We start from the raw sequence: 19,747 nt of genomic DNA, 5'->3' as shown, positions 1-19,747 counted from the left end.
ACCGCCTGCAGACTGCAATGGCGGAGTCCTCCTGGATTCGTCTCACACCGAAAAATCCAGTGAAACATCTCCTTTGGGTCGCTAGCCTAATTAGAATATCCTGAATTCCAAAGTCAAAACCTGGCCAGAAGCCTTAAAGAGAAACCTCAGACTTAATAATGAAATTAGAATAACAGTGCAACCACTGAGAAACTCTTCACATGGGTGGCTTGTGTGTGTATGTTTTAAGGAACCTATTAAAGTGATGACACTGTTCTTTTATTTCTGCTTACATACTCTATGGTACTGAATCAAATGTAGGTCTTAGAATCAGCATTCAAACCTATTCACATGGTTTACTTTTACACTTTTACATTTAGCTCATTGGAACATACAAATGTGCTAAAATGAAAATATGGCGTGTCTCTTTTATGTTGCTTTTCTCACTAATGCAATGGAAAGTTGTGGAAAGGATCACATCTTTGACAAATACATTCATGTTCTTGAGCATGAAAAATCTAACAAAATCAGGAGATGGGTCACATAATAAAATCTGGGGGAATCCTAATATGTGTGTCCCATCAACAAATAACTGCTGGTTGTTTTTAAATGCTGGGTGTTTCTTTAAGCCGTTTGCTCTGCTTGTAGCTACTATGTGCAGTGCAATGTGGTCAGGAAATATTTTTTGAAATGACCATCCCAAGCCTTAGTATTAACTTTCCTGCATTATAATGGCCTCAATCCAACAAAACACTTAAGCATGGATTTAACTTTAAGTGAGTGAATAGTCTCATTGAAGTCAATGGGATTACTCATTTGCTTAAAGTTAAGCATGTGCTTAAGTGCTTTTCCTGGATTGGGGTCTAGGATTACATACACATTGCAGCTGGGAGGTGAAATTTCCAGCTTGAGTAGACAGACACCTGCTAACTTTGATTGAGCTAACATGCTAAAAATTACACTGTAGCCATGGTGGCACAGGCAACAGCTCGAGCTAGCCACCCGAGTACAATCCTGTCCCCGATCCTAGGTACGTAGTGGGCAGCTAACCTCAGCCACCACTCATGCCATGGCTTATCTGTTATTTTTAGCACACTAGCTCATTCCACGCTGGCATGTAGATGTCGACCCGAGCTGGAAATTACACCTCCTGGTGCAGTGTAGACATGTTCAAAGTGGATATTTGTGGTTCTGATGTTCACACTCTGAAGAGTACACTGGGATGATTACATCTGCTTTAGCAATGTAAGTGGACCAAGGATGATTACATCTGCTTTAGCAATGTAAGTGCACCAAAGACTATCAGCAGGCAAATACCAGTTTAATGTTTTACAACAGGCATCCACTCCAGTGCTGCCTTTTTCCTTTTAAAATTCCTCTTAGTATGTTTTATCCAGGCCTCTTTTTATGAGATGTTAATAGAGTCTTTAAAAAACTATGGGTTAGTTAAAAACTTCCCTTCGATGACAGTGTCATTACTGTTGGGCCCGTGCCGCTCTTTTGGCATTCATCAGCTGGAGGCAAGTGGATTGTCTCATGGGGAGTTGAGAACTTGCAGGTTATCACTTTGATTAGCTGCTGCAGGCAACTGGTGGTTACTGTAATTGCCTCTGCAAGTCTAAAATGAATATACATTTCCTCTGACAAGGAAACTGTGGGAATATATGCCGAGTGGAAGCTTTAGGTACCTATAATGCCATGGAGATCAAATTAAAAAAGGAGAGAGAGAACCTGTTGCTATAGTACTTCATTAATTAAACATTGATTTAGAAAATACCATGGCATTGACAGGTTTGGGGCTTGGCTGCTGATGCTGTTTGGCAGTGACAAATCTTCAAGTGGGTTAAAATGTAAGTTTCATAGAAGATAATGATAATGTGGTAATTGGGATCCTGCCTCTTTAAAATATTAGCCTAAATTAGTGTGCACAGTCAGTCTAATAACTTAAGTATTCTTTTTGAGTAGATCTTTCACTCATTAGCAGCCAAATGTAGGCAGTGCTCAAAGTAGCAGGGAAATAGTGGGGTACACTGAGAATATTGTAGTAGGGCAGGTTTGGGTTGGAGAAAAGCACCTGAGGGAAATGGGAGAATAGGAGGGAGCCCTGCAGATCAGATCTAAAAAGATCTCTGCATACCTTGCCCTGTCTCTCTCTCTCTCTCTCTCCCTTCCCATTTTGATTTACATTAGCTTTCTATTTTATTCTTTTAATCTTAGCATCATTCACTTTCTTTTTCTTCTTACAAAACCTGCTTGTGTGTATTTCTTCAGGAGACGTGCCAGTATTGGGCTTCGGCCATGGAAAAAGTGCAGGAGCTCAGCTCCTGGCAGCACCAATCCGCTTTAAACATTGACAGTTTGTGTGCTGAAATGTGAATTCCAGAATAAGCTGTTTCCAGAGCTGGCTGGCTCACTGTTCTTTTGGCAGTCAGAGCTTACACAGTGCACTGTCCAGAATCTAGAAAATTCTAGAGAAAGAAAAAGAGGATACACGCTGATAAAGTACAGAAGGGTTCTACTCGTACCATTTAGCCAAACTTGTTTCTATCAAATGAACCAGCTATCTTTAACTTGCACGTCCAGCAGTGGAATCATTATATAACTATAGACAGGCCAAAGACTCTAGTTCTTGATTTTGGTTCATTCCAGTTCAAATTGAGCATTGCATGAAGGTTTGTGTTGATGGATTCATTTTTTTTTGCCCATCCCTAAAGTAAGCTGATCCTTCACAAGTATCAACAGACACTCGTTAGCCAAAGAAAAAATGCATACATTGAACAGTAAATCCAGTGGGCCAAGTTCTGTTCTCAGTTACATCAGCACAACCACTTTGAAGTCAATGGGGTTGCACCAGTATAACTGAGAGAAAAAGGTAGCCCAATCCATTTAGGAATAGCAGGAAAATAAAATTAAAGACTAAAGAATACTGATATTGTCTTCCCTCTGTTTGCAAACATGTCTGCCATTAGCGCTGCTGGGAAGAATAGTGGAGGTGAGGAGGAGAAATATTATGTCCCTAAAATTTGTTTTGATTTGAATTTCTTAAGTCAATACATCATTTTGGGGAATTACCCCATCGTGTTTTCACCATGGCAATGGCACATTCCACTGGGGTTAATTTAGAAGGGGGCCTTCATGAAAAGTGTTATGTTTCCAAAGATTTTTTTTTATTAAAGTAGAAGATTCAGTCTACATTCTCTTTCCCTCTCCTCTTTTCAAGAAAATGAGTTGGCTGTTTGGCAATCACGTTCTTTAGGATAAAAGTGGTGTGTGTGCTTTTCACACATTTTCTGCATAAATATTTTGAGGTTCCTGTAAAACAGGACAACTGTTTTTTTTATTCTTCATGAATCAGCCCCTATGTTTGAAACAAATCGTTGCAGCAACAAGGAATGACAGCATGACAGCCTGGTAGGTTATTAATGGGAATGACAGCCTGCAAATCAGAAATCATGGCAGTGCATCTGTATGAACGGCAATTTGTGCTCAGCTGAATAACCAGGAAACCCAGAAAATCAGAAGAGGTTGGGGGAGAAGATGAATCAAACACACATTTTTAGATATCCCAAACTACCTGAAAGTAATTGGCAAGGTGGGGAAACGTCAGTGTTCAAAAGTTTGCCATGGCCAAATACTCAGGTTCATGTCAGCCTATTTCTATGTACACCCAGAATCTGGGACTGGACAAAAGAATGAAATGAATGAAAGAACAAAAGTGCTTTTTCCCCCTTACTTTTCTAAAATTGGGAAAGCGCAATTGCATCCCATCTACTTGCTTTGTGCCAGATTACTAACTAGCGTTGTTTCAGAAGCTGGATGCAGAACTGGGTAAGCTGAAAACTGAAAAATTGTGCAATTTTTTGGTTAAGCTCAGTGTGATTCATAAATGCAGTTGCATTGCCTTGTCTATCCTTAGTTATTTTGTTCTGTATCAGAAAATAACCTCTTTATTTCTTCCCTAGGATGCAGTGGGAAGAACTGGTGCAGTTTAAAAGGTGAGTCTGCAGGATCCCAGGGATATTTTAAATCTAAGTTCATGAAGGAATGGGGTATTGCACTACAGAAGTAGTACTGCATTTTTTAATGTAAGACACAGAGGTTTCATAATCTTCCCTAAGGAGGTTGAGTATGGCTCCTTTGCATTTCATTCCCAATCTTCTTTCCGCTGCTCTGGAAATGAGGGTGTCCCACTTCATCTGTCTCTTGAGGGGGTCTATTTCAACACCTCATTCCTCTCTTCCTGGGCCTAAAGATCCCAGCCTTTTTTTTTTTTTTTTTTACTTTTTTTAAAGCTTTTGATCATTTTTGAGACTCAAACAATAAAACATACAATAGAATGTATTTTAATGCAAAGTAGAAAACTTTGGTATCTATCTCTGTAATCTTAGGGTTTCTATTGTTCTCATCATGCATTATATTTAGACCCTGAGAAATACTCAGTCACAGTGTTCCAGATACATATAGAGACCAGCAAGGAAAGAATATTTTCCTGTGAGTTGGTTTGATTATTATTTAAAATAGATTATTTTACTTGGCATTATCAAAAATGCTGTCTGTGAATTTCATGTTTTAGTTTTCTTTTAAATGGTACAGTAGCAATTCTCCATCTCGTCTTCATCAGCCTCTGTGTTTGATTTGCACTAGAAGTTAGTGTGCTGCTGTGGGTTATGCTCCAGGCAGTGCTATAATTTTGCTCTTCAAGTTGAGAAAAAGCTCATGCCTTTCTGAGTAACTTAAAAAACTAAAATAAAATAACCAAAAGAAAATCCCTGTGGGCTAAAAACATTTTTATGTCAATTCAAAATATAAACAAAAGCGATTTCAAAATGGAGTATCAAGAAAAATAATCCTTGTTCGCAATTGTTACACTAAAATTGTCCGCTATGATCTGATATTGTGAAGACACCCATGCAAATATGGGTGACATAAAAGCAGACATATGCTAACACAAAAGAATGAAAATTGTTCATAGTAAGTTATGATCTGTTTGGAGAAATACAGCCAGACGTGGGAATACAATATCTCAATCCAGGTGTAGAGCAGATATTTCTTTACCCACATACAATTGTTACATTTGTGTAGCGCCTTTCATCTAGAGGAACCCAAGGATGCATGATGTATCACCAGCAACAACCGGGATGAGTTTAGTCTTAAATAAAAACTTTCCCACTCGGAATCTACTCATGTATGTTTCAGGTAAAGAGTTTATGACTATTTGGCACTATCAGAATCATTTCAGCTCATTTCGGAATGTGTTCCAGTGTCTAACTGAACATAAAAAAGTCCCCAAAATCATCTCTATTCAAACTTTAGAGAACATAAACATTATGGAAAATAAATTGTCTTTTTTTGTTCATCTTTGATGGAAATCAGTATTGTATAGTGCTGAAATGGAGATATCCTATCTCCTAGAACTGGAAGGGACCTTGAAAGGTCATCGAGTCCAGCCCCCTGCCTTCATTAGCAGGACCAAGTACTGATTTTTGCCCCAGATCCCTAAGTGGCCCCCTCAAGGATTGAACTCACAACCCTGGGTTTAGCAGGCCAATGCTCAAACCACTGAGCTATCCCTGAATATGGGACAAAGTACAGGAGAGCAGGAATTGTCTTTCATTTTTGTTTGTAGTGTATTTTTACAAATCTAATTCAAGTCAGTAATGCCTGAAAGCGGTAACGTGGCAACTAGTCGGTGGGTTATGTGAAATGGATGAGTGGTCTCACTTGTGCTTCACTGAGAGAGGCCGTGTTGCCTACTGGATAAAGCACTGAGCTGGGACTCAGGAGGCCTGGGTTCTCCTGGCCCAGTCACCTTACACTAGTCACTTCCCCTGTCTGTTCCTCAGTTTTTCCCTCTGTAATATGGGAAAATGACACTGCCCTTCTTTATAAAGTGCTTTGAGATCTATTGATGGAAAGCGCTATAGAAGAACCAAATATTTTTACTATTATTTATTAGAATGAGTAAAGGAAAGGTGATGGTAGCACATGCTTCCTCACACTGGGCTGCCAAAGACCGTCAATGCTATATTCCAGAGGTGAGGCTAAAATCCTTCTCGTGGGTTTCCAGCCTTAGCTTTCACCTGATCGTATCTAGGCTAGAGAAGTGGTCTAATGGGCTGAACACGTGCCTGGGAGCCTAATTTGACTCATATTTTACAGAAAATGTGCTATGTAGTGAAATGAAAAAGTAAACTCTCTAGAAAAGCTAAGTAATTTTATTTTACTTTTCGGGCATTAAGTTGCTTCTTTATTACCAATAAGACAAAACTGCTACTTAAGTCTTTGTTTATAATTTTCAATATCCAATATGTTATGGACTAATCTTCATAATAATAATAATAAAAAAATGAATCTAACTGAGTCTCGATCTCTTTTAGGAACGCACAAAATGGGAGGTAGTACAATGGAACCTTTAATCATCTAGCAGCCTCTAAAGAAAGCCAAACACCACAGGCATTATTCAAGGTCCACCAGGACATAAAATTGAATCTGGCAGCCCAGTAACATAACTAGAGATTAAGTAATGCCGGGTCCCCTCATCCTTACGGAGCCATGAAATACGGACTCAGAGCAGATCCTTTCTCTGCTTGTGGCCTTGCCAAATAATCCTAACAAAAGTTTTGTCAGTGTCTTCAAATATCATTGATGGAAGATAGTTGAACAAATAGTAGATAAAGAAAGTAAGCTGCTGTGTTTATATTTATGAGATAAATTCTCACAGCTAGAGATGGGCCTGAACCAAAACCACAAATCAGAACAACTCAGAATTTTAAGAATAGTCACATCCAGATTTGCTGCTGAACTTTGTGCTTGACCCATAGCTCTAACCAAAACCCAGAACCAAAATTAACAGCTCAGATCATTCTCTGTTCATGATCCAGAACACAGGATTGCCACACATGTATGGATTTTTTCTCCCATCATGACCTCTTTTTCCCCTCACCCTTTTCCCCTCTTCCATAATACAGATACATACTAGAGTTAGGAGAGATGTGCTTTTATGAATTTTCAGATTTGCTAATGAAATTATATTTTTATGCCAAGGTTGGGATCATGATAGTAGTTCACATTCAGAATTCAGTGATTATTCAAGAATGGAGTTGGTGAAAAAAGAAGCTGGAGATTGGTGATAGTGGGGAAGGTTGTAAGATATCTTACCCTAGTCTCCATAATTTTTGGCTGCAGCTTGTCATGAAGGAAAAAACATATTATATCAGGTTCTTGGTCCTGCTCTGGAGAAACTGCTTGGAGTCCTCATTGGCTGCAGAGCAGGAGTAGTTGGCATCTCCAGTCCTAACATTCCTTCTGCCCCTGGCATGTTGGGAGCAGTGCGTTCCAGCTATTCTCAGTTGGTAGATAGTCACTTTGGAGACCACTGTGAAATGTGCAGTTTAGAAAAGCCCTAACCTGTTTTAACATGTGCTCGGGTGGAGCCTGGCAGAGAATCAGTGAACCCTAACTAGTTCTCCAATGGTCCCTCTGAGATGCAGTGAGTACATCTCATCTTTAGCAGACAATCTGGCACATTGCATTTCTATCTGTTCCCATAAATTAATAGTCAGCTGGAACTAGCCAAAGACCTTTGTGTTATCTAAAAATCCTTCCTCTGGCTGTATGGAAGAAGGAAGTAGTTAGGTACAGTGGTTAGGATGCTGACTTGGGAAGCTTGGGTTCAATTCTTGTTGCACCACAGACTTCCTGTGAGACCTTTGACAAGTCATTGAGTCTTTCTATGCCTCAGTTCCAGATCTATGTTGTGGGGATAATGGGACTTCCCTATCTCCCAGGGGTGTTGTGAGGATAAATACATTAAAGATTGTGAGGCACTCAAATACTGTGGTAATGAGGGCCAGATAAGTACATAAAATAAATAGGTATTACTTCTGTTCTAGGTTGGACTCAGGTACAGTTATTGTTACAACTAAAGGGCGACTCTGTCCCATAGAAATATGGATGAAATTGGCTGTCTTCCTGAGCCTCAGGGAATTTGAAAAGTGATTTTGGGGTTCAGTACCAGAGGCTCCATAACCTGCAGCATCCTTCCTAAGATATGGCCATTATTTCACTGAGAATTATGGATCTACTGGGGGTTGTATTGCATTAGACCATAATTACTGTCCACTGACCTGATTTTCTCAGCAAAAAAATCTTATTGTATAATCATTTCAGTCACCATTTCAGTTGATAATCATTTCAGTCTCCAGTCCTCTAAGCTGCATACTGTACCCCAGATCATAAAGATTTTAAATAGATTTTTTTCCAGGCATTATCAAAAATGCAGTCTGTGAATTTCATGTTTTAATTTCATTTTAAATGGTACAGAAACCATTTTTCTTTTTCCTATGTCTCATTGGGATAATGTGTTATGGGTGAGTTCTCAGTTCACTGTGTACCTTGTTATCTCGTATATTTTTGTTTTTGTTAAATGTTTTTTTATGATATAAAATGTCAATCGAGTTTTTTCCTTTATTGCTTAAAAAAAACAAAAGTTTTCTTCTTCCCAAACTTCCCACTGGTGTTGATGAAGACTGGGAACAGACAAGAATAGAGAGGAAAATAAGGCTTGAGGGAAGCGGAAATAGGAATATATGCAGCTGGAAGATTTTTTCTTTCCTTCTCTAGAAGCAGATTTCATACTTTCTCTTTAACCTGATGTACTTAGAAACTAATTCTCAAAATCCAACAGGCCATGGATACCACAAGCAAGGTCATTGAAAATTGTGTGAAATAAATTGTGTGTAGAGAGTGAAATTATTATGACTTAGGAATCTACAGTGTATTCCCTGACTTCTGAAGTAGTATTTTGCACTTATATGATGCCTCTTATCCCAGGATTTAAAAACACTTTGCAATGACTTATACTTTAAATATGAAGAAAGTAAGGCACACAGAGGTTAAATGACATGTCCAAACAGTGAATCAGTGGCAGAATAGAGATCAATGACTGAGACAAGCGAACGTTGCTACTGATAAGGAGCAGGAGAAATATATGGCAATGAGGATGCCACATCTTGTGTTGCTTTCGTATTCTGTATATGCACCTATAGACCTTCAAAAGTGTTATAGGCCTCAGATGCAGACTGACTACTGGTGTATCATACTACTGGTGTATCAGATTTGCTGCAGATTTCTTGGCGGCAGAGACATCTCTGGAACTGAATAGTCTCTGAATAGAGAAATTGAACTGTGTGATGTAGGATGTTCAGGAAAAGAGGGAACCTCTGATTGTTTATTTCTTCTGATTTCGCTCTCCGTGGCTATTTTATCTGAGTGAAATCTGTGTGCAGTGCTCTTACCTCTGAAACACACAAAGAGCCCTAGTGGTGCAGCATTAGATTCCAAACTGATTATTTTTATAGCACTCACCGAAGTGTAGAGCTGGTTGCGGATTTTTCCTGGGAAAGTGCCGTTATGTCAACACCGAAAGTTTGGATGGAAATACACAGTTCTGACTAGACTTTTGTTGGGAATGTCTCTCAGCTGTAGGATAGAATTTCTGGCCAAAACCAGAACCAGAGGCAGAGCAATGACTTAAATTGGGTCTCCCACATGTTAGGTGAGTGCTCTAACCCAGAGCTATTGGCTGCCCAGGAAATGATCACTTGCCTTTTTTTTTTTTTTTTTCATCACAAATTTTTTTTATATTTCACTCCAGTGTGGAATGAAAACAAATTTCAGAACCTCAAAATTTTTCATGAAATGAAATTCTTGTTTTCCAGACAGCCTTACTATTGTGCTAGGGAATTTGCAGGAAACACATAAAAGATGGGTCCCTTCCCCATAGCGTCAACCATGTACTTAAGTGCTTTGCTAGATCAGGATCTAAACAGTGAAATGCACAGACAGTGAGCATATATAGGTTTGGAAGGATTCGATTTTTATTGGTTAATGTTGGTAAATGGCTATTTCACCTGACACACACAAACCAATGATAATCATTGAAATTTACAGATAGGCAAAGTAAGAAAAATGCTTCTTGAGAACTTATTAGAGTTTAAGACGGTTTACTCTTGACCGTGATATTGACAATTCATGTTTTAACTGTTGTAAGGTTTATAGTTTTGAATTGCAGCATCTACTATCATTAAATAATTATTGTCTGACCCCCACATACTTTCCCATAACTGTGAACATTTAAATTGATAACAATAAAAATAAAACCCATAATTTTATGCAACTGTAAAAATTTAAATTGGTAAAAATAAACATTGATATTATCAGTGAACATTATTTTAAAAATGAATTTTGCCAAGCCAAGTATATAACTTACACTAAAAATGTAGGGGGAGGAACAGATATGGGTTACAGAAATAGGATTACCTGGCTACTCAGCGTAGGCACATGCACATCTGAATAATTCAGTTGTCGTGCATCTCTTACTGTTTAACAATGCAAATTTTCTAAAGATGATGCTGTTGCTGAAGTGGTTTTTGAGTAGAGGCTGGAGGCTTTATGAATAAACTTTGGAAGGGCATTGCAAGCAGAAGGGACAACAGAGAAGAAAGTGTGGAGACCACAATAGAAGGAGACAAAGGTGTTACAAAGCTGGTATCATTGATAGAGCAGAGCGGGTTAGAGGTAAGTACTTTGCTAAAGAAAATGTGGAGAGGGACAGCACATTCAGAGAAAGTGCAAAAGAGAGTGGTAGATGGCTATGCTGTATTGTTTAAATTTAGAGAAGTTGCATCAGTTTAACTAAATTTGTTTAAAACCAATCTCACTAAACTGGTGCAAACCCCCAATGAAGACACTTAAATTGGCTTAACCCGCAATTAAACTTGTTTCACTTAATATAGTCATTTATCAATGCAAGAATTAAATGGTTTAAGTGCATCAATTTAGCAGTTTAACCAGATATTTTAATTTGATTTAAACTGGTGCAACTTTTCTAAAACAGACACGCTGTTTATCAGAACGGAAGGAGTCTTCCTAGGGATGAAATTGTTGCAAGTTAGATTGATGTCTAAGACACTTTTATTCTGAATGTGATAACTGCTTGGTTACGCTGCATTGCATCCCACGATTTAGCTCTAACCTACTGAGGAAAATGGACTATGTTTGGTACTCCAATCAGTATTTTGTTCATTTTGGTGTTGTCTATTTTCATTTCCTGTGTCTTTTTATTAGGTGGCATTAAAACAAGTAGTCGTTTTCTTGCGATTAAATGGCCTTCTCCTCCTACCAGTATTTCCCTGATTCCAATGTAATTTACATCTCAAAAACTCTGCTCATTTGCTTTTACCTACTGTGACTTGAGTAATCAGAGTCCCTATCATCACAATCTCTATTTGAGGCATTCCTCCATCTTTTTGCCTTGTCAGAATGTTTGTCTTTTCTTCTCAAGCAGTCTCTGAAAATCTCTTCACTTGTGTTTGAGTTTAATCAGATCTCCTTCAATATCCCAGGGAACTAGAAGGCATCTTCTACACCTTAATCTCTCTGATTCTCCCATAGCCATTGAGTGTGCTATGTATATCTAACTCCTGATCGCTTGGGGCATCTTGTGAACCATCTCTTAAGGCAGGGGTGGGCAAAATTTTTGGCCTGAGGGCCGCATCAGGTTTTTTTGTAAATTGTATAGAGGGCAGGTTAGGGGAGAGAGTCATAGCCTGGCCCCTACCTCCTATCTGCCCCCCCCCCAGGACTCCTGCCCCATCCAACCCCCCCTATTCCCTAACATTACCTCTGGGATCCCTGCCCCATCCACACACCCCTGCTCCCTGTCCCCTGACCCCCGCCGCCCCATCCAATCCCTCCTCTAATTCCTGATGGTCCCCCATCCAACCACCCCTTCTCCCTGTCCGCTGACAGCCCCCAGAACCCCTGCCCCTGACTGCCCCCTGCCACCCCATCCACCCCCCCTCCTTCCTGACTGCCCCCCGGACTCCTGCCCCCATTCAACCCCCTGTTTCTCCCCCGACCACCATCCACACCCCCTCCCCCTGACCACCACCCCAAACTCCCCTGGCCTCTATCCAACCCCCCCTGCTTCCTGCCCCCTTACTATGCTACCTGGAACATCGGTGGCTAGCGGCCACTGCTGCCGCCATCACACAGCTCTGAGCATTGGGTCAGGCTGGGCCCTGCAGCTGCACTGCCCCAGGAGCTCACAGCCCCGCCGCCCAGAGCATTGCGCCGGTGGCGGAGTGAGCGAGCTGAAGCTGTGGGGGAGCGGGAATAGCAGGGGAGGGGCCGGGGGCTAGCGTCCCGCGGTAGGAGCTCGGAGGCCAGAAGGACGGTCCCACGGGCCAGATGTGGCCCGCGGGCTGTAGTTTGCCCACCCCTGCCTTAAGGGCTTTGCATTTGTGCTTGTAGTTGGTTCCCCTCTCCACCCTTTGGACTATCACAAACAGGCTGAAGGCTTCCCAGTTTATAAGCACCAGTGTCTTATTTACTGGGTTCCCTTCACCAATTCACCAGTACAGTCTTGTGCATCAACATACAATTAAAAGTAAACTTTCACCTCAGCTCACTTTTTGGGGAGGGACAGGACAGATTTCACCATCCTGGGACCCTGTTTCCACAGGCCCCTGCCAGCCTCTCCCCTTGCACTTCCTTCTGGTCCTCTAACTGTTCCCAGCTGATGAGTTGATTCTTCTCATTAGCTCATCCACCGCCTGCCTAATTAAGCCACTGAGCACCCATCCCCCAAACTGGATCCATCCCAGGGGGAAAAACTAGTACCTTTGTGACCAGAGTGCTGGGTCAGCTCTCGGCTCCTAGCACTCTGTCACAGTGCTATTCGTAGATGATATTGTGGCCCCTGCTCTTTCTTGGTTAAGAATAGCTGACAAAGAAGATGGCGGGGGGTGGGGAGGGAAAGCACAAATCGTCAGTAGGAATGGAGTCCATGTGACCTGCTTTCTGCAAGACAGATAATAAGGATATGATTCTCCCTTACAACCAATGCATACTAGAGATGCACAGAGGAAGCAGTGCTGATGTTTTGGCATTGCAACCTTCATCAGCCAGACTTTGGTTTAGCAAAATAAATATTTGGGAATCTCTGATGCAGAAGATTTCAAGGGAAATTATCTCCATGACACTCATATTACAAACCCCAGTCTACCTTGGGTGGTTCAGATTTGAGATCCATTTTGGCCAAATGCACTTTCTGGTTTGTAGTGTTTCTTTAACAAGCAAACAAAGTTTTTGTTTTACAAGATTAGTACCAAAAAACAGGGGTGGTCAGATCTGGATTCCATTGTATCTAAAGCACCAGCATTTGGGGACTTGAGATTAGATTCTGATTTTTGACCAAATTCTAACAAGTGCTGACAAATAGGATAAGATGACAATGAGCATCTGGACAGGAAAACTTCTGTGTTTGGAATTAGTGTGAGGATTCATGGCCCCCAGGCAGCCCGGCCTCCACCTAGTGGCTTGCTAGTGACAAGTGGACTGAGTGCCTAATGGAACCCTGACCCCACCAGAGGCACAGACAACGGGATTCATGACTGCAAAAGTGTCCAGCTCACCAATTGGTCCACCTGTACTATTGAAGTCAGAATGGGGTATAGGAAGGTGTCTGTGCAACTGGATGAATTCCTGGCTGGTTGCCACATCAGACCCTGCCTTCTTGCTTGACTCTTGAGCCCTGCTTCCCTGCCTTGCTCCTGGTTCCAGCTTTCCTGATTTGTTCCTGGTCCTGCCTTCTTCCTAATACCTCCCTGGTCTCTGACTTTGGTTCCACCTCTGACCCTTGGCTTGATTCCTAATTCCAACTCTGGTCTGACTTTTGGCTTGACTACTAATTCCAGCTCTGGTTCTGATCACTAGGTCTTGAACACCCAAGTCCCAGTCATGACAATTAGGATGTTACCTTAAATGATCAAGGACATCTCCTGGACTTAGCAGTATAGCAAAGAGTGTGCTTGGCCATGTCCCTTCCTAACCGTCATCCTTTATTATAGGTCTATTGTCTTTCCCCAGAACTATGAAAACTCAGTGCAATGTTCTATTAAGCTTTGTAGAACAGTGGTTCTCAAACTTTTGCATAGCACAGATCATATTTTAATACAGATTGTCTAATGGACCATGTAAATGCACAGTCCTCCCCTCCATCCCATTTGTGCTCATATAACATCCCTGTAGCAAATATAGCAATTGCTTCCATGGTAAAGTAACATTAGGAAAACATTTAATTTATCTGACCTGTCTTTAATGGGAAGTAGCGATTAGAATCAGAGGAGGATCCATCACTCTTACCAGTCAACTTTCTGCAGACAACAGCAAGTGTTCCATGCATCAGAGTCTGGAAATCTCTGATGCAGAAGAGTTCAAGGGAAATTATCTTCATGACACTCATATTACAAACACTGATCTACTCTTTAATTGAGTTTCTTTCTCTGTACCAACTCCACAGTCTGCTCATTTTTCTGGCTTTAATTTGCAGGTTCTCTCCTCTCAAATCCTAAGAAACTATGAACACTATTATCTGGTCGCAAAGTTTACTCTGTGCCTATCATTGTGCCCAGATTTTATCTGTAATCTTTTAAATTATATAAAATATCTGTGAAATACAAATATAGATAGATGTTAAATTACAGTGACAATGGGAAATGAGGTCAATATAATAAACCAATATCTTCTAGACAGATGGTGAAGAATATACTAATAGAAAATAACTGTTGATGAAATAAGATAATTTTGTTCTCTGGAACATAAATATAAAAATCCCGTAAGCAGCAAAAGTTGATTCTAACTATATATTATTGCTAATAGTACTTAGCTCTTATTGATTTAGAGCCTAATCCAATGCTCACTGAGGTCAGTGGAAAGACTCCCATTGGATCAGGACAAGAGTACTTTATTTTTTCAGGGTACTATGTAAACATTGTCTAATGAAACATGTGGGGCTGTATTATGGCCTTTTAAGCACAGGTCCGAAAGCTGGCATAAGCTATACTGGTAAAGCAGTTATACTGGTAAAAGTACATCAGCTCTAGGGCTTTTGTTAGCATAGCAATGTTGGTTAAAAAAAATTCACATTCCTAACCAATATGTCTACCGTCAAAATTTTTGCCAGCATAAGTTTATAGCTCAGGCCTAAGTGATTTTGCTCAAGAATCGACAGATATGCTGGCAGAGCCAGAAATTTAATTCCAATCATCTGAGTCCTAGCCCTATGCCTTTTCCACAAGACCATCTTTCATCCTACAACAGCCTTCTGCGTTAGGAAGGTAAGAATTATTAGCCCCATTCTACAGATAGAGGAACTGAAGCCCAGTGGTTAAAAGACTTTCCCAAGGCCTCAAAATGAGGTAGAGCATGAATTAGAAAACAAAAGTAGCTCGTTCTCAACCCACTAGATCATTTTAGTCAAAATAATTGCTTGTTCATTTATCCCAAATAGTTCCTGATCCAAATAGTTAAATGAAGCTCCCATAACATTTCCCAGGTTCCACATCTGTGAGATGATCTGCTACACTTTAAATTATGGTTAGTACATTGAGTTTACAGCATGGACACATATACTCTTTGGATGGGTAATGCTAGAACTGCAAAATTCTGTTCTCTTTGAATGTCTCTGATGCTATTCCCACACAGTTGGTGAAGTAAAAGGTCAAATATCAAATTAACATTATCTCCTTTTTCCCAAACAACAATAAGGGAACTGACTATCAAAACATGGCAGGCCCACACCTTATGCAAATATGTACAAAATACAGTCCAGCTGAATGAACAGCTGTCAGAGCAGCCTCCTGTCAGCAATTGGGAGAAAGTTTGCTAGAGCATATGCATATGCGGACACACATATTCAAATCTGTATAGGAAAAACAGATCCTGCCTTATCTCATGAAGATCAACACCTGAGCAAGAACAACCCTTCCAAGGCTTTTTTGCAGTAACTTTCTGGATACATTAGCTTTCTTTTGTCCTTTTATTTCCAGTCCCCATCAGCCACACTTTATTTTTCTGAAGTAAGTTTGTTCATCATTCAGCAATGATACTTTATCCCTATCTGAATTTTTCCCATAATTAACAACTGGTGGCAGGAATATTGTGTGACTTTTTAGCTTCTTGTTCTTTCATTGTCTTTTAGTATTTGAAATAAAGGGTTTATCGCCTTAACAATTCCACTGCCATATTCTTCAGCAGATAGACATTAGTATGAGTATCTCCCAGGGAGTTGCAGAGTACCGTGGCACTCTGGGTTCAATCCTGTAAAACCTTACTCCTGTGAGTAAAGGATTGAAGTATCTCTCCCCCTCTCATCTCTGCAAAATGTCATCACATGTGCAATGCTACACTGCAAACATTGCAGTTCAGTGTCAAGACTGTGTGTCTTACTTTCTGTGCCTCTTTGTGTAACACAATTACTCTTCTACTGCCTCCTTCCTGGCTATTAGGACAAAGATATTTTTCTTTTTTCTTTCATTTTCCTCCTGCCCTCAATTTGTGTCTCTTGCCACCTCCTGACTGCTTGGAGGGATGGGGACAAATCTTGGTTCTCTAATCTGTGTTCCCATTGGGTGTTGGATTGCATAGGAGCACTCCTGAGACCAATGCTCTTGTCGCTCTGACAAAGACTAGCCTAATGCTTCTGACCTCTACTCCACAATAGTTGTATGAGTTGCCCAAATAATCCACGCAGAGCTACAGACTAGGAACCACTTATTTAAGGTGTACTTACTGTCAACAACTATCATATATATACATATGAGTCTGTCACCAGCAACTGCCAAATTCTAAGCCTGTCTCAGGAAGACGCTTCCACAAGGCCAAGAATCATGCCATTTACAAATAAATTAAATGTGTAAACATTTTCCTATGCTAATTGGCATAGATATCCCTTTTTTCCCAATTAGAACCAGGTGTTCTGAATAGCATAAATCCCTTTGATAGTTTCATTTGGTTTGATACTTAATGAGTTACTTTCCTGAGCAGTCACTGCTCAACACTTAACTTTTTAACTTTCCTTTCGGATAAGTGCCATTAATTTGCAAGGTGATTTAGAATGCAAATCATGAACAGCGCTCAATACTGTTAGCTCTAGTCCTTTATGAATCAGGACCTTATACACTTTAGTCAATATCTGTATTAAACACTTATTGACTGAAGTTTTATAGAGGCCTTATTCACAAAGGATTAGTGCTCCTAACATTATTTTAGATCTTTGTAAAAACATGGCAATTGAGTTGCTTGTGATTGACTAGGTGTCAGCTCCCTGACACCTCCAGTCTGTTAGCCACCCAAATAATCTCCTCTGGGCTATATCAGCCCTTATTTTGCCTTGCAGGTTAACAAGCAAGGTACCTCATCCCCAAGACCCTTTGAAGCCTTCTCCCTGCAGAGTTTAGCCCCTTATCCACTGAATACACTCAGTAATACCGGGTATGCTGTTGCCAATGGAACAAGGTACAGACCAGCTCAATTGATTCAACTCATGATCAGCTCCTTGTACAATACTACAGACATATGTTTATAGTGAAAACAGTTTATAGTGAAAACTGACATATCTTTATAGTGAAAACAACCATAAATGTATTATGAAATATCGAGATTTAAGAGAAGTGAGTACGGATAATGGAAACCGAAGGGTTACATATCAAACAAAATCAATACATACTTTCTGGAGACTAAACTTAACTTAACCTGCTAACCTCCTGTCTAAAACAATTTTATGTCACCCAAAGTCTTTTTCATCATTTCCAACCAAGGTTGGTTGGGATCCTGTTTTCATTAATGTGAACGTGCTGTCCAGTTACTTCCTAGGTGCAGGATAAAGGGATACCGCCTTGCCTTCCAGTTATAGCCCCAAAGTTCATTGTCTGTTCTCTGAGACAGTAGAATCCCATCGCTCGTTTTTCCTGTTGATTTCACATCCTCCTGTTGACTTCATAAATAAATAACTCCCCATTGTGTTACCTTACAATGCTTAATTTACATATGGACTGATAGAGCCAGGTGAATCGACATCCTTTGTCTGGAAAAAACCTGTTTGTGAACTTGGCATGGATTCAGACTTTAGGAACAGATTTTTATTATACACACATAACATTTTACATATTATTTGTATGTACATTTCACAATGATATTAATGATCATCTGGTTTTCATTTAAGATCTTACATGACACACTTTGGTGAACCAGAATGTACATACCAGGATCAGGATCTTCTCTTACCCCTTTATCAGTAAGGTTATGTCTACACTGCACCTTTGTCATTAAAACTTTTGTCAGTCAGAGGTGTGAAAAAACACACTCCTGACCAACAAAAGTTTTAACAACAAAAAGTGCTGGTGTGGACAGTGCTATGTCGATGGGAGATGCTCTCCTGCCAACAAAGCTAATGCCCCTCACTGGGGATGGTTTTATTTTGCCGGCAGGAAAGCTCTCTCCTACTGGCAAAGAGCGGCTACACTGCACACCTTACAGCAGCATGGCTGTAGCGACACAGCTGTGCCACTGCAAGGTACGCAGTGTAGACATAGTCTTAGCATTGAGGGGTTCTTAGGGTCACCATATGGTTAGATGTATTCCTTACTGCTGTATTCGAGATGCTTTTATCAGTCAATGGCCATATGCCACTCTTTACTAACCCAGTGGTTTGTGGCCCTAAAATGAACTTCCAATCTATAAGAGCAGTTAGCTTGTGAATGAAAAGGTTTGCTTTAGCTCAGTTCAACTTTTGTGCAAAGATGCAGATCAATTCTTATTTTATCTGCACCAGTTCAATCACCCACATAATATATTATGCTTTTGGTTTTGAAAGCAGAAATAACTACATCTATTTGCCCTGTAATGACTCAATACATGCCCCAATATGTAAATTATCTGCTGCTACACAGTAATTAGATAGTCAACAATTCCTATGGCATCTAGAGAGATTTAAATTGGATCCTTTCAGAGTAAAATAAGTGTTACCCATAATAGGCTATCCCATCCCACCCCCATGTTTAAAAAGCTGGCTAGTTGAAGATTTAAACAGTATTAGGTTTGGCATTGTGTCACTATTGTGTAAATCCTTGTCAAATATTAAATATTAGAAAAATGTGTCTGGGTCATACAGTATGTGATTTATGTGACAAAATCAGCAAGGGCCATGTTTGTCAGCAGCAACCTATAAATCTGAATCATTCCACTAAATAAAAAGAATATTTTGTGGGGGGAAAAGATTGTTTTTCTTGCTATACTCTGCATAGGCAAGACTTTTCTTTGTGTTTAGGCACCCTACACATGAAAAAGTCAAGCCAAGCCCTCAGGCCAAGTGTAAAAAGATGCGGGGGTGGCGGGGGAGGGAGGAGGGAAGGCTCCTCTTTTTGCATTAAGCCAGTACTGATAACATATATATATATATATATATATATATATATATATATATATATATATATGCATGTTCTGGAACTCAGATTGTCAGATAAAAGTAATAAAAATATGTCATTTTTTCTATACATTTTTATGTGTATAACAGTCTGAAGCTCTTTCAAATATGAAGGCTGTAGGCCATATGGACTTTTGAAAGACTTGCATATATATATATATAACTTCACATCACTCAGCATTATTCTTCTGGGACTTTCCAAACAATTGTGTTCATATAAATCCCCAATGCTTTGTTAAAAATATCTCTATATAAAAAGTAGCTAATAATTTCCTTCCCCTGCCCCCAAACATATATATAAGTTACAGCCAGAAGTTATTGCTTGCGTTCTGTGCTAGGAAATACAAAGGCAAATTCAAAAAAGACCTGGTCTCCTTTCTTCCTTTAAATTACAATTTATTGCTTTAAATCATAAAAATAAAACAGTCAAATGTGGCATAA

This window comes from Malaclemys terrapin, chromosome 2, assembly GCF_027887155.1.
Source record: "Malaclemys terrapin pileata isolate rMalTer1 chromosome 2, rMalTer1.hap1, whole genome shotgun sequence".
Lineage (NCBI taxonomy): Eukaryota > Metazoa > Chordata > Testudines > Emydidae > Malaclemys > Malaclemys terrapin.
The sequence above is the reverse complement of the archived record's forward strand: the minus strand, read 5'-3'. Positions refer to the sequence as shown.